At 38.2% G+C, this 16,958-nt stretch overlaps 1 protein-coding gene across 1 annotated transcript in view; it reads left to right on the forward strand.

The window, feature by feature from the left end:
* The first annotated feature begins 1,564 nt into the window (after positions 1 to 1,564).
* zfhx3b (zinc finger homeobox 3b) overlaps positions 1,565 to 16,958 on the forward strand; it is a 344,746-nt gene continuing 329,352 nt past the window's right edge. The window contains exons 1-3 of the mRNA XM_042396488.1: positions 1,565 to 1,689; positions 4,157 to 4,220; positions 13,163 to 13,212. The gene's annotated coding sequence lies outside the window, so the exon portion shown is untranslated. The remainder of the gene's footprint in view (positions 1,690 to 4,156; positions 4,221 to 13,162; positions 13,213 to 16,958) is intronic.

Raw genomic sequence — 16,958 nt, forward strand, 5'->3', positions numbered from 1 at the left:
TGTTTATAAGCTTTCTTTGCCTGTGCACTTTTCACTTCTGTTGGGTAGTTAATGACAATGAGGCAGGGTTTCCCATGGTATTTTGCAACACTGATCATTCATGATGGGTCCTCAAGGGCTCTCGGCTGCTACTTAGCAGGCTACTTTAAGTTAGCAAAGGTCTAGCCTTTGTATATCTTGAGGTAAGAGTTTTGTGGATATGAAGGGGCTTACTTCACTACTTCACAGCTTCACTTGAGTGAGAGGAAGGCTGTGCTAGAGTTTGGTGTCTTTAATCCTTTGGTTTGGAGTCTTTTTGTCCTTAGCTTAGCGTAGCCTTCCCTCTTCTCTTCTGTGTCATTAGCTGTCACGTTAGCCAAGTTAGTATCTCTGTGTCTCCTTCTTGTCTTTTCTAATTTAATGGCTCTATCTCAGTTTAAAACTATTTAATTTGTCATTCTGTAAGAGCTTCTGTGAAACATGACTTCTCCTTAACGCTCTCTCTTTTTTCTATCAATTGCCATTATTTTTTACATTTATTTAAATGATCAATAATGGTCAGATTTTTCTTGCTTCATGCAAAATAGGCAAGTTAGATGTCACTCCCGGCTGAAATTTAAAAAATCGTCGTTATTGTGCAGGAGATGTGCCTCAGTTCTGTGCCGTTGTTCATGATAAAACACAGGCGGTTGCTCTTAACTCCGGGTCTGAAAAGTGAAGTCAATGCGGAAGTGCCTTAAACCTGCATTCTCTCTAATGGCCAGCAGACGGCGACTCCACCGGTTGCAAAATGAGGTCCGATTATATGGAAGTCCATGAGAAAATGACCCTACTTCTAACTTGATTTATTACCCCAGTAAACACTTTCCTAATGACTTTATGGCCTCAATCGCTAGTTTCAAGTCTTCTTCAATACAGCATGATGTTCATCTTGTAAGTTATGGCCCATAAAATAGACGTAAAATAGATGATAAAGCAGCGTATGCTTTAGGGCGTGGCTACCTTGTGATTGACAAGTCGCTATCATGGCGACAACGTTGGTTAGTAACGTAACCATGGCGTACCCCAGATTCACAAAGTATAGACGTAGCTGCAGCCGTCGCTATTTCAATGTGTTTTTCAGTTCATGAAAGTTAATTGTAACATTTTGGTCGCCCACAAAAGTCTTGTTCAGGATTTGGTTGTACTAAAAGACCCTCTAAGGAGTCGGATGTTCAGTTTTTCCAGTAGGTACATTTTGTTTTAATAGTTTTAAGCCTGTTTTTCGCAGCATTAGCATCATCGCAGTTAACTGTCCATATTCAGACCAAATAGACTGTAAATGCACCGTGCTAACCAAGCTAGCAGGTAGCGTCAGATTCAGCGCCACTCTCTCGCCCAAATATGGTCACTTTTGGCTCCAAAAATCCAAGAAGGCAAAGTCAAAACAGGAATCCTCAAACCAATGGGTGACGTCACGGCGGCCACGTCCATTTCCTTTTACAGTTTATGCTTCCGAAAAAGTGAGTGCGACACCCGCCTAACTTTACGGTAGATATTCTATATCTATGTGCCCATCACTAAACGGCTGAGGTGCCAGGTAACTTAACTGCTAGACCCCCAATAAGCTAATAGCATCAAGAGAAAGTTGGTAAACCAGACTAAAGCTTAACTGGTCAGTGAATTCACCAGGTGGCCACAAACTAAACTCCAATGGGATGACAATTTTAAGTGAGTTACTTACTTCAAATAAGTTCCCAGCTAGATTTTCCAATGCTCTGGTGAAAAGGTCCAGCTGGTATGTTTTCTGTAGCTAATGTTCAGTAACTTCAACAGCTCATTGCTTTTAGAAACGTTTTGAGGAGGGCAAAAGTCCTACTGAGACAGGATGAATATTACAGGTGATGTGGGTAAAACTTTTTTTTGCCTCCACAATTTAACAGGGAAACTGGGGCTGTAATTTTTTACAGGGAGTAGGGTTGGGAAATATGACAATATAAACCATGAGAAATTAGTCTACCATCAAAAATGTTATTTTTTTAGCTACTCGCAGTGACTTTCTGAAGTCTTGTCCTAATAGCGAGGTTGCCAGGCAAGTCACTGCACCCTTCCAAGAAATAGTTCGGCACATAAGAGCCTGTAAAACCACAAATTGTCGTTTTTACGCACGTTTTTATTAAGTTGCTATTCTAAGGAATAGCTGTGTGTGGCCCTGCACTCACCAGAGATTGTTTTTAAGTCAGTCCCTCTCCCAAGTAGTTAATTTATAGTCTTTGGATATTGTAGATACTCTTGCTAGCGTAAATATTAATCACAAATGTGCAATATTTGTGAATGAATATTAACCTCACAAAAAATGCTGGTTTAAAAAACTTTTTGTCACCCCTTCATAGTGATGGAACAAATTGGTGGCATCAAAGCCCTGTGTTTTTGTGTAGCTGCTTTTAAAGTCAGTTGTTATGGTGATTATGCCCTTACGTAATATCCTTCAAAGTCTCGAGGTCATGGACACCATGACCCTGAGACTTTGAATTTCTTGAAGTGCTGTTGGTTGAGTAAGTTGAGATGTAGATTGAACAGTCTACCACTAACACAAGTTCAAGAATGGCTCAAGTGGAGAACCCCTTCTGCCTCTTTTCTTGTCAGAATTAATAAAGCAAAATCTTTGTGTGGCCTTCTCAAGATGCTTTCATATGCCATCCATCTGTTTTAAGTACTTCTCTTTTGTTATGTAAACAGGAAGCCCAGCATCCTAAGAACTATTGGGGCTTTGTGTGTTAGGGTGAAAAACAGTTTGAAGCTGTATCTATTTGTTTCTTTGTTTGTTAAGTGGAAAAAATCTGATTTGAATACTAACTGTGCATGATTCTGTATCTTTTTCTTTTCTTTCTGCTTGTAAAAATGTTTTTTCTCTCCTTTTTGTGGTCTAAGCGTACCCATGACTGCAAATAAAAGAAAAAGATACAGGGTACTGTGAAGAATGATTTAAAAAAAACTCCCTTTTTGAAGGTCCTCTGTGAACCAGCATTTTAATTAAAACCACTTGTTCCCAAACCTGTACTTAATGTTTCCCATTAGTCATGTTTGAGGGATTACAGACAGCACCAATGAAAGTCAAAGATTAAATGGAAAATGCAGATATGTGAACAATGCGGCTTGTTTTATAGCTATCACAGCTTTTTAGTAATTTTGAAAAATTAAGTGGCATTGACAAGGTTCCCTAAGTCCACTTGCAAATAAAGATGACATTTTTCAGGGAAAAAAATGAAAAAAAGGTTTTCTTGGTTTGCAGGTCAGTGGGAGAACACTTCAAGGGAGTTGAAAGATTTCTCAGAAATAAGATAAAACCTGGAACAGATAGGCTATTAACTAATGCATGTGTTTTACATATGATTTTGTATAAACTTTGTCTTAATGGGGGATGGTATGATTTTCTTTTATGACTGTTTATTCTAAAATATTTCCATTTGATATAGAATATACACAAAACTTCACCTTAAATGAAAAGACAACTTTTTTGTGGGATGCAAACACACTAATAGACCTGCTATCAGTTTAATGTTCTGCAGCTTGTCTGTATGCATTGGGAATAGTCAGTGACCCTTGGTCAAGGGTTTGTACCCCTGTCATTCAAGCCCCCTTCTTCCTCATATGTTCCCAAATGTGTCAGGACAGACAAAAGGGCAGACTGCCCTTTCCTGATTTCCTAGTGCCCTCCGCTGAAATATATACGCACAAGCTGAACCTAGCAGAGGTTTAGTGATTTTGAAAAGCATGGTTTAATTAGGTGGTGCATTTACCTTAGGTATGTTTTTAAATATGTGCTCTGTATTTGATCTCTCAGAAATGTTTCTTTTTTAAACCTACCACCTGCAGTAGTGTATCAGCATTGTGATCTAGCATTTAAAATGTGGTGAAGAATATTATTCAACTTAAGCAGACGATGAAACATTTTTCTTGCTTGTGTCTTTATGAAAGAGTGCGGAAGAAGTGAGGGATGCAGCAGCAGTTCATTTTTATCCTGTATCCATCCCCAGAGGAAGGGAAGGCAATGATCAGTAATGAGTTTGGCTGTTGGCCCAGTATGATTATTAAGAATTGCTACTGATAGCAACACACACTGTATGAATTATATCATGACATTGGCATTTGTAATCACATCTTTGCTTTCCCCCCTCTCTTACTGTTTATGAATTAGAACCCTGTCAGCTCTCCAGTACATTTTCAGAAGAGAAATGGCTGTGCAAGAGTTTCAAAACCAGGTATGAAAGTAATTTTTTTTGCTTTTCAAGATTTTGGCATATTTATGGGGCATTACTGTAGGAGCGGGCCCTTTAATGTTATTTGCAGAAAGCACACATTGTTCACATCAAGCTTACAAAAGCTGAAGGCACAGCTTTTGTAAGGCACATGACCTTGCAGCTGAAGGACCAAGCTGCATGAGGCAAATAGGATTCAGCATTTGTGAGAGCTCCATACAATTAATAATAGAACCAGGTTATGAACATAAAACTGCTTGTCCTAAAGCTTTGTGTTAAGCAGCCCAAAGCACCTACACAATACTGAACTGAAGAAGCATGATATGATGCAATAGCTTAGTCTATCAAAGCACGTGTTCAATAAAGGAGAGAGAATGGACCTGAGTAACTTCTGTGAGTAGGAATTATCAAAATTTTAACTTGGATCCCTGCTGGGCTCCCTAAAAATGTTTTACACATGATTGTGAATGTGAAATAGTGCCTTCATCATCACATTATCTTCATGTTTCAGTCAATAGCGTTGCGATTTTTCTTATACTCCTCCGCAAGTGTTTTAATGTTGAAATAATAATCAAAGATTTGCCGGACCATCTGGAGAATTGTTTGCGTTTGTTTTTTTAAATATTTAAAGCTAGATTGCAAAACAAAAATAGCACTATATATAATTAAAGTAACATTTAAAATCACAGATAAACATTGTAATTCCAAGATCTCGCCATACTATACAATATCTCAGTGCTAAGATGGAAAGCTAGAGGCCTACTGTCCTGATTACAGAAGTGTAACCACTGACTCTTGGGGCTGAGTCAGACAAAAATGTGGTGTGCTTTTACTCTGCTCGGCCAAATGTGAAATAAATAAAAAGAAAGGAAAATGGCTGCTCTCTTGGCTGTACCCTTGGTCCCTTGCTCTTTGTTAAAACCATATCTCTGCTGCTCCATTGCCCCCAGCTACATTAAATCCCATTAAATTCACCTTCATTAAAGCAGTCCTCTCTACTCCTTGCAGCAGCCCTGGTGCGGGCCTCTCAAGGACAGAGCAGTAATGAGGGTGGACTGGATTTAACCTTGAAGAGTACAGGTTTTCATTTCCAAATCAATAACTTATGGTTCAAAACTGCCACTAGATCCAGGCTATAATTTTCAAGCATTAATTGTGTGGATTATGTTTCTCCAGCAGTGAGAAGGTATTTAACTTTAAGCTGCAGTGTAGATATCACATTTATCATGTTGTTTCTTTTCTTTTTTTACAATGGGAATTGACAGCTTGCACATTTTCTATATCAGTGAGTTGTGTATGTGTGTATGTGTACATGTTGCTACACAGATGGGATAACTTAGGGAGATTATATTTCAAAGAGTCTGTATGGGTATAAGTAATTAGGCTGTTGGTGCAATTACAGTGAAACCAAGCAGAGGGCAGTAGGCTAGAATTTCTCCGTCTCCTCAATTCGGTGTTGCAGAACAGTGTCATCATTCACTCTAAAGATGTAGAAATATAAGACATCTCCTTCACAGCTATGTAAGGTAAGATTTGGCAGTTACCAGCTGTCAGAAGTAGGAAAATATGAATTATGAATGAAAAAATTAACACGTGGATGAAAGACAGCAGGTACAAGGGGAAAAGAAAAGAAATGCCTGACCTACAGTAAAGGAGTGAATTTTTTTCAACTCCTGTCAGTCTCCACGTTTTTAGTGGGACATTCTCTGTAGTGGGGTTTGCAGTTGACATATGATTGTATGGAAAGCATTAACTTGTCCTGCGGTAATAATTTCTGCTCGACATGTTCATAATATGAAATATTGGATCTTTTCATGGAATGGGGAGGGCTGAGGCTGTGGTGATCACTGGAGCTTAATTTTTTAATCAACTTCTCTCTTAAATGAAGCTTTATTAAATTACAAAGCTCACACAGTGGGAGTAGGACACAGGCAGAGATGGCCCAGTGTAAAAAAAGAGCTTTGTGGGATAATTAAATAAAATTAATAAAAAAAACCCTCCACTAGCATAGACTGGAAGAATGGGAAGGAGAGGAAACCCGGTAGCCATTTTCATGCTCTGCTTTTCTTTCATTCTTTCTCATTAGGGTCTCAGGAAATTTACCATGTGGAATTATGAAAAGAAGAATGGGATACAATGACTGCATATTGATGGATAGTAAATGGACACCCAGTTACATTCATTTTTTTCACAGTTATATTCATGCACAGCGCACACAAAAATTAAATGTACCTATTGTTGTTGCTTTGCCATTGAAAGAGGATCTGATTACATTTGGTAACTTTGGCAGCTTTGGTTAGAGTTAACTTCTGAGAATGCATACTACATTGTCATCCTTCACAGCTGACTCAAACCAACAATACAGTCATTTGTAACTTTTTTGACAAAAAAGTAAAATCCTTACACTATGTTACAGTATAATTGTGTGGTAATACAGTTGAGAGGAGAAACAGCAAACTTACTGTTGCATACAGACGCTTGTGAAAAGCTCTGACATCTGAGATTTAACAAATGGCTGCCGCCATTATAAGGGGAAACTTGTAATGTAGTTTAATTTTATGTTTAACCCCACGTTTTGGACATTATTTTCCACAGACTTGCAGTGTGAAGGGATATTTGTTTTTGGCATTTACTAGAATTAAGTAACACATATAGGCAGGTGGCTAAGTCAACAAAATGCAAGACTGTGTGGTGGGACAGAGCCTAACTTAACTTAATAGTCTTCCCATGCCCTTATCAATTAACAGCACTTGACCTGAGTAAACTGTAGGTCCTGGAAATGATGGACTGTGATTGTCTGTCGGGAGCATTTAACTTGATTGACAGGTGACCAGAGTAAGGGACTTTCAGGAAATATGGATTCTAAACTGTTTAGAAAAGTAGGAGTCTTTTTCAAAATAATTTCTCTGGTAAATAACTAGACCTCAGTGGGTAAGAGATGTTGATAGAGCAAAAATGGCTGAGATTAAAACTAAAGAAACCCGACCCCAGCATTGCCACGTACAATGCAGAAAAAAGTACCATCTCAAAATGCCAACATATTCTGCAAAAATGTGCATATACTGCACAAAAATGCATACAAAGATATTCCTTATCTACAGCTCTGTCCTCTTTTTCGACTTAGATACAGTATCTGTCAGTTTGTGTACCACAAAGAAACAGTTTTAAATTCTTATCTAACTTTGGGTCCACTCAGAGCAATATATTCTGCACTAGCTCAAGACATTGTTATTATAAACACACCCAAATTAGACTGGTAGACTGGTACTCTTATAGACTTAAAGGAACTGTCTCTGGAATAAATATCTTGCAGATTTCTCAAGGAATGTCTTGGGAAGAGATGTCAGTGGGTTGTTTTTGGCCTCAATCTGACACCACCAGTCTGTGAAAATGTGTAGTCCACCAGAAATCTTAGCTTACCGTATGTCCAATCCACAGTTCCAAGACATGAGCCATAGGGATCTTATCTAATTAATTAATCAGAGTCAGTTTCATTAATATGGTGTTCAAGACTATTTATTATGGATTATGCTATCTGCATTATTGTCTTGAGAGAGTGTTCAGGTACAAGTGCACCATCCAATAAAAGCATCTTTGAGTATTGTTATACAGTACTGTTATATACTTTATTTTCCGCAGTTGGGTCTTGCCTCATAATTAAACAAAGTGGCAAGATTTATTTGTCTTTAGCCATCACAAAGATTTTGGGAATTATCCTGCCAGGTTAGCATTACAATGAAACAGCTCCTCCTTCAACATGTATGCAGCCAATTGGAACAGTAATGTACTGTCATTGTCTCCTGTGGCAGAACATGAGATGGACATTTCCTCTTTATGTTGACAGCTTTTGTCTCATGCTTCCCCAGAAGTAGGATTTATTATATCCTGCTCTGTGAAGCACAGTGTTTTGCGTTTTATCCACCATAGAAAATGTCTTTGGCCTACTTGCCTTGTTTTACTATTGCCTTTAACATTTAACACAGCTGTCCTTGACATTTTGGAGAGCCTTATTATTATGTGTAGTCTCTTAAGAGGTCCTGCATTGTGCTGTCGGCTATTGCTATAATGTGGTATCTCCTTCACAATTCTGGATTTTCACTCTCACTGTTTTTAATTTTCAGAGATTCAAGTGCATGTTGGAAGTTTCAGGAAAAAAATCGCATTGACCCTCTTGTTTTAAAAGTAGACATCCCTTATAACTGTCCTTTAAATGATTTATACTGTGGAAAAAACTCCTTAATGTACTCTGAGCTGCTGTTCTTCTGAATATTCCTTTTTGAGCTGCATCTGTATCCGGGTCACTGCATGGCCAGATTAGATGGAGACTTTTTTTGCATTAAAGGTGCTTGTGATTAGCTGTCCCCATACTTAGCTCCGTGTGGTTCCATAACTACCTTCAAATCAATCTCTGGCATGACTAGAAACACCATGTCAGGTGGAGGAACATATTATTCAGATTGAAAAAGCATTTACAGGATGCAATCTTGTTTGAATTACAGTAGTTTTCAGTGGTCAAACTCCCTGCTGGGGTTAAAAAACAACAACAACAAAAAAATTCACCCTGCTGTGTTTGACTTATATTTTATAGAAAAGTTACTTTTCACTCATCTTTTGAAGGGTAATTGCTTTATGGAGGAAAAGAACACAGTAAAGATTTCTGGCACAACTTAACCTACTTCCGAGGTATATGGAAAAGTAAAAATGTCTGGAAAGGTCAAAACTTCAACAACAACTTGATAGTGAGACCCTCACAATCTCACACAGTCTAACAATAAAGTTGTTATTTTTACTACAAGCCTTGCTGGAGTTTTGACCCTTTCACAGGTAAGTGCAACAGTCAGGGCCTCCATATAAATTAATTTTACAGATATTTACCTTTTCTTGTTTTGTGATTCAACTCAGATTTGTTCAGTTGTTCTTGTATTTAATTAGGGAGTTCTGCATCAGTGTATAGTAGTCTTTGTCGGACAGCACTGATTGATATCATCCATGGCCAGAAACAAGACTATGTTCCAACCTTCACTTATGTCAAGCTTGATAGTGAATTAAAAAGAAAGAAGACTCAAGTCTCACATTGTATCTGTGACAGGACAAGAGATAGGCATGGCTGAACCCAAAGCAAAACAAAATCCTCATATAGTGCATGTCTGGTGGTGGACAATACCCTAATCCTAACACCTGCACTCCAGCTTTATATGTGTGGGGTTTGACCATGTTTCCAAGTTTGAATAGGTGATCTAATTTCTTTCCACAGTCTAACAACATCCTAATCAGGTGAGCTGGAGACTCTAAATTGCCCACATAGTGTGAGTAATTGTCTGCCTATTTGTGTCAGAGGCAGTATGTGTTCCTGTTGTCTGCACAATGCATTGTGGGCTAGACTCTAGCCCTTGTGATCCTGTGAATAGAGCTACTGGAGTAAAAACAATGAGAGAATGTGTTTTGACAGGAATGCCTCTAAAATGGATGTAAATTATCTGAGAAATAGATTGCAGTACCTGCAGCCGATCCTCAAAAACAATCTCTCAACTTGACCCTGTACATTTTTAGAGCTTTTTTCTTTGGTATGAAGTTGTCACATTGTGCATTCCTGTATTGGTTTCCAATTGTGCCTTTAGACAAAATGCCAAAACTGGAATGTGAACCGGAAACCCAATACTTAGCCATGCTTTTAAAGAAAATAAAAACACCTTTGGTGCACGGAATGCACCCAGTTCACTCATCCTTCCATAGCAAGATATCTAATGTCAGTCACAAAATCTTTGGCTGGACTTCAAAGCTGAAAATACGGTAAATCATATTTCAGCACTTAGTGTTGTGCTTATAGTCACCATGGAGCGTGTAGTTGGGCTAATTCAGTTAGCCCAAACCTCTTCCAGCCAAGGCTCTGAAGTTTTACACTCATGCCCAGTATGTTGTGAAACTGCAAACACTTTTATGTCTGTCTATCAAACTTTATAATGCTCTGATTTCTACCCCACTGGCAGTGTCTTTTAATTAGATTATACTGGAGGAATAACCAGAGTTCAGAATGCCAATTTGTGTCCCAGACTGTGTAAAATTTGCTTTTACACTGCCGCCAAACAGAGCAGGTGAGAGCAGTTAAGGTCCTCGGGCAAAGAGCAGCTAACTGTTCTCTCTTTATTTCTTTCTCCCTCTCTCTCTTTCTTTTACCTCTCTCTTCCCTTTTTGCAGTCAGACATGAGAGACATGAGAGGATAAATAAACATGTTATTCAAGAGACCTGCAATCAAAGGAAAATACAAAGGTTTTCGCACAGATGATGTCTCTAGGGCAGAATTATCTATACTATAGAGAGCAGTGATGTTGGCAAGCAATGAAAGCATGTGCAGTGTACGTGCTGTATATAGAAATTGACAGCGTGTAAGCTCACTCAATCATTTTTCTGATTTCTGACTGAGCAAGAGGTCAAGCAAGTGTCTACAGCTGGGTGCAAAAGCAAAAGGTAGGATCACAGGATTTATTTCACCCAATATTTTGACATTTGTGGATGTGTGCCAAGAAAGCAGTAATTGCCAAAATAATGTGAAAGTTTCATGACAAGAATTATGTTGCACATTGTAAATGCTTATAACAATCAGACTTTTTTATTCAGTGTGTTAGAAATTTATAATTTACATTGAAAATGGTAAGCCTGTGTTTGAAGAATACAGCCAATGAAAGCAGCAAAGTGAACAGCTGCAGGTAATTAGAGCTGGCCCAGGAATGGCCAGGGATTCAAAGTAAACATGGATGGTTTCCACAATCAACAACATTTACAAATGCAGAAGAAGGAAGCTACTGAATTTGTGAAGAATGTGCAGTGGGAATGGAAAGCATAGAAGCATGAAGCCAGCAGATGTTGAAAATTAAATACATGCGGCATGTGGCTAACAGGACTGTGGGCTTATTCTTCTGATGGTGGACCCTGGAGTTCTTGAGGGCTAGAGGACAGCTGTTCCGGGTTAATACTTACAGGTTTACATCCAGCCAGCCATAGCTAAGATTTTTTTTAAATGGATTTCCTTTAGGGTAAACTGACTTTAGTTTTGGTGCATATCTATGGCTTGCTACTGTTGTTTGCAACAGTACACATATCAAGTCTGATTCCTTAAAATTGGTCAGGAGTTTGCTACAGGGTACAATTGACTGTTGAATTGATTGACTTTAAATGGTTGGATGAAACCAAACTCGTATAGACTCATGGCACCCGGGGACCCCTGATTCTTTCAGGCAAATCCCTGAAATAGTTAAGTGTACAAGTGCCAAATGTTTCTACTTTAAATTGCTGAAAAGACGTGTAGATGATTGGCAGCAGGAACTTGATGCTCACTTGTGGCTTTGTGTGTGGTGATGCTTGCTGAGTTTTCAGTAACACAAAATGGCAGAACTACTGTAGGTAGATTTTTTTCTGTCCTGTGAAAGCAAACAAACCAACAACAAAACAACCTATGTAACAGCTCTTAAAAGGTCAGCGTCGGGGAAAGTATTATGAGACAGATGTATTTCAAAGTATTGTTCCATAAGATTGTAGCATTTCACAATACAACTCTGCCTTTTTTGTGCCCTGCAAACATTAGATGGATTTTTAATGAAAATGCGAAAGAACTTTAAGAACTTATGGAATATATATAGAAGAATTTTGTTCTTTGGCAGTAGTTTGCCAGCTGTACTTTGTACAAGAAATTCAATAGCTTTTTCCTCTTGAATTACAGATGTTACAAATGTTTTAAAACAAGACATATTCTCATGTATTTATATTTGTGGGTTTTGAAAGTAGTGCAGCAAAGGCATCGGTAAGAAATGAAATGGCTGGGAGTTGCCCAGTGGAATGCATTTTGTTAAGTCTGTCTCTGTGTGGCATCGCTTAACTAAATATTAGTGCACTGACTGGGCAGCCAGTGTGGTTCTTCCTTCACCAGCTTCCATTGAAAACTGTGCTGTGTTTATTCAAAATAGCTGCCTGAAATTTTACTGTCAGACACTCGGTCTCTCTTTGCTCTTTGGCTCTTGCAACAAAAACATGTCAGTTGTGTTTAAAATAGTAGTGTCATAAATTATTTGCACTAATCTGTGTTGGTATTTGTTCTGACTCATGAAGCAATGGGTGATTCTAGGCTGGAGAGTATAGGTTTTGTTTTTCAAAGCCAGGAACAGCTTCACAGAAATGAAGTTTAACATTTGCTTTTTGTTTAGCCTCACAGCCTGTAGAAACAAAATATGGCTTTTCACTGAGAAAGAAAGCACTTCATTAGAAAAACACTCTGCCTAGCATACGGTGCTCATTCGTTTCAATGTTAATATTTCAAAACGTCACTTATGTGCATAAGTTATTCTTTACAGCAATGCTTTAGTTTTCCTATGTTGGTACTATACAGTATGACATGTTCTTGGAATCCATAAAAAATTCTTCATGTTAGCAGAGTCTTGTGTTTTAAATTTTGAGAAACATGAGAGGATGTGGGAAACTATTCCATGGCTGGAATCATTCTTCTAAATAAAAGATGTTTTGTTTGTATTTTTCACCCATTTTAGAAATGAATTATCATAGATTACTACAACAAATGATTTAGAACTGCAAACTGGCCTACGATAAAGTGCTAATGTCTAATTTTGTGGCTTTTATCTTTCTTTCACTTCATATTAGTGTAAGTGTCCACCCCTACAATACATGTATGTAAGACATAAGGCAGTGTGTCAAGTTTGCTCTCGCTACTTCTCGCCTCTTTCACCTCTGTCACCCCTCATATCTCTGCCCCATCTGACCAGGTGTGCCTGTTCATTCACCCCACTCATGACTGCAGGTTGGGTAGTTTATTATTACTTAATCGCTCCCGTTGGCTCCCATCAGGTTTTAAAATTAATGTTGCCAGCTGTTTCTCTGCTCTCCTTATTTCTCTCCTAGTCTGACTGTGTCTTTTTCTCTGTTTCTCTGTACTTGTCAGATTTGCTTCACATGCAGTGGCCTCACGGTGGTGGTGAAGCTCCTTCAATGGTGAGTACTTTACTGTAGACCCAGTCTGTGGATCCAGCAAACAAGTTCTTAAATTCTTTGAAGATGTAGTCACAAAGTTTTAGCATAGTACAGTGCAGATTCACTTGCAAGAGAGGAAATGCTGCAAATTCTTTCATTGTGGGCTTCTATTGTTAGTTTTTATTTTGCAAAAACAGAACTAGATGTGTCAGATAAGATGATACATATTCACCCCAACTGCCCCCCTGTGGATTCAGAGATAGGGAGATATGCATTATGTATCTCATGTTAAATCACTTCTAAATGCAGTAGTAGTAAGGTTGGGGGAATGGTCAAATCTCCATTTAAAGGAGTTATGTTTTTGCCAAGGGGATGTTGGACAAAGTTGAAGCCCTCCTTCTCCCTGGAGGTGGGCTAGGATCATTAGTTTTAGTTTTTGAAGTGTTTGGCCTTTTGATGTTCCAATGTTCTCTTTAGGCAGCCTGGCCTGAAGGATATTTAATATCACTCCTACAAATTTCCAGTGAGGAATAATTTGAACTGAGCATCTGTCAAAGAAACAGCCATTTAAATACATTGGTCATGGTTAAAGAGGCATAAAATGAGGCCAGATTAGACAGAGCACCTTTCTCTGAAGGCTGGGTCTGGTTGAGTCGGGGCCAACCTGGGGCACAGGGACCCAGCCAAACTGCTCCTGCTTCTGATTCATTAAGTATAACTATCTAACACCACTGGGTTTCAAACTCTCTCCCGCCTGCCCTTCTCATGACCAGCCATGCTTGCGCCTCCTGACACTGTGTCAGGGTGGGGATTGTCTTAGGGTCTCAGTTACTTGATATTTTATTTATGAATGTTCAGGGGAGCTGGTACTAGATTATATTTCTCTCTTTCTCTGATGCTCTGAGTAACAGGGGACTGCGGTATCCCCGATGTCTTCACTTCAAACAACCCCCTTGTGTTTCCACTAGGGTGTGCAGGAGGACCTTTATCAGCGTATTCAATCTTAGATTATGTCTTATCACCAAAAGAATCATGAAAGAGCATGCATTATGTTCTATGAAAGAAGCTGTCTGTGCTTAAAGCAACTGACTGGGCCTGTCTAAAAAAATGTTCAGCTTTTCTTCTCTCCATCAACTAAAACAAAGGCACAGCCACTCTGAACCACAGCAGGATACAACACATTATACTGAAGATTATTTAATTGATGTAACTGACTTTTGTCTATACTCTATTTTGTCGCAACAAGGTTTATGCTGAGTTGTTAAGGGCTACCATTTTGTAACACGTAATAAAACATAAATTGTAGTAGTTAGTGCATTGCAAATTTCAGTCCTTTGTTAGTTTAATCTTGTGGAAGTACAACTTCTTTGATTTACCTATGTAAATACTTAGTTGGTTTTGAGGTCAGAATGAAGAGTATAATATCTAAAATAATATAAAAGTGAAACTAATAATTATTTTTTCCATATTTTGCTAGCAGTATGTATGTTTTAATGTCATTTGATAGACATTTAATGATGACTAGACACTATAATTGTTGGTAGAACATTTCATATCGGTGGATCAAAACAGATCAAACATTGTGAAACATAATTTTGTAGCCCTGGCCCTACATAGCCCCGTCTCCTACCACTCTTCCTCTTGGGTCTAGGTGTCTACAAATGAAGATGGGTTGCGTGAGAAGAACACCTCAGACATTACTATATCTTTGGGGTGAAATAAACAACACATTAGTTCCACATTGCCTTGGAACAGAAACAAAAGAAGGATGAAGAAGAGAGGTTAGAGGAAGTCCACTGCAGGAGGGAAGCTTGGAAGTATTGGTGGGCAGGGACATTTTCAGTGTGCTCAAGCATCTCTCTCTCTCTCTCTCTCTGTCTGTCTCTCTCTCTTTCTGGCCTCCAAAGTTTTTTTTTTCTCTTTTTTTTTCTCTCTCTCACCATGTGCTATAGATTAACTGCACCTCATACTGTACTGCCCTCCCTTCTGTCTTGTCCTTACCCTTCTGTCTGTATTCTATGCAAACTACAAAGGCTGGATAATATATTTTAATGTGAGACTCACAAACATTTAAACTTCTGTGATGGTCATTCCCTAAAAGAAAGGTCAACATGATGTATGCTAATGATACAGGCCTTTTCCAGATTCTTAAAAATCTAATTTGCTGTAGTAGTTACGGCCTTTTAAATTTTGCAATTTATGACCTGAATGAATAGCATTCCCGCAAAGTTAATAGTTGTAATTTTTAAAAACAGGAGTGCCAAAGGGCATAATCAATCTGAGTTTTCATTTAAATTATCACCCATTTGTGTTGAAAATTTTATAAAGTCTTTAACTTTATTTCTTGGCAATTTCCTTGTAATACCTGGGTTTGTGTAGTCTGTCCTTGCGTGTGAGAAGAGTCTCATGAGTTGAACACACTGAAACATTTGGTGTCTCTTCCTGACACTGATTTTACTTCATGGTGATGTCACCATGCATTATTTATATCCAAGGGCAAATCAGAATGGTAAATCATATGATGCAGGTACAGTGTGTCTTTAGGTGAGCTGGTAAATATTATTATGTAACTTAATGCAGAAAATCACTTTCACATTTTGGTGTCAGAATGAACCAGTGGACCGTCGGTCATGAATCAAACATTTTAGTGTTTGACATTTTTTACCTTTAGTTAGGAATCAGGACAGGCAATGTGTTTTGAGACATTGACAGAACAAATTGCCAAAATGCCTCATCCAATTTTTGTCAAAATCAGACTACTTTTGACTAAAATATTGTAACACAGTTGATAGATAGCTGAATATATAGCTCCAGGTAATCCATAGTCCCCCTAACCTACAAATGCATTAAATATAACTTCAGGTTCACTAAAGGAATTGTGAATCTTTTTATTCTTTGACATGGTTGCCCTTATTCTATCACATGTAGCTCCGATGCAATTAACCCTAAAAATGTTCATTAAAAAAATAGGTAAGCCTTAAGTGTTAATTGTCTAAAAATAGTTATCTCTGGGTCTGAACAAATCATTAATGAATGGAAATTCTAATCTAGTAGCAAAAGGACTTTCCTATCGAAGTGATCATATGTGCATTGTGCAAGATTTTCTAATTTTTCTCTCCTGATACTGATTCTGATACCTATACTCATAGAATTGGCGGATACAGAGTACAGATTGTGCTGTACTTGTGCTGTTTTTTTTCTTTTTCAATTTAAAATATGTATACTTTGTTTGGATATGATTTGAGAATCGCTTTATTACCATTTTATCACAATGTGACTAAGGAACTGAATGTAGAGTGGATCAGACAAATCTTTCCGATACCTAATCCATTTAATAAGGTTGAATACGGCCCACATGCTATCCACTATATCAGATCAGTGCACCGCAACTCATAACAATGAAAAAGGAAATATACAAATCAGCATTTGGCTAAAGTTCACCCTTTTGTACACAGGTCTTCAAGAAAGAAATTATAGTTGGTAGTAGTGTCAGAACGCCTGCTATACAGGTTTAGTTTAGTCTGCGGTGATATTAGTGTTCATTAACTTTACAGTCGCTAAACTTTTGGTACAACCAAGATGCTTTTGACCTATGGTGCTGCTGTTAATGTTAAGTAAAGGTTGTCATTTGGTAAAAGTTAAACTTCGTTATTTGTGCAGAATGAGGACTGTCAGTGTATTTGATGTGAGAGTGGCCATGCTGCCACTGCACACTTTCAAGTTCGTTTGGGTGTTAAATAACTAGATATCAGGGAGTAGTTAATCGG

This window comes from Thunnus maccoyii, chromosome 1 (assembly GCF_910596095.1).
Source record: "Thunnus maccoyii chromosome 1, fThuMac1.1, whole genome shotgun sequence".
Lineage (NCBI taxonomy): Eukaryota > Metazoa > Chordata > Actinopteri > Scombriformes > Scombridae > Thunnus > Thunnus maccoyii.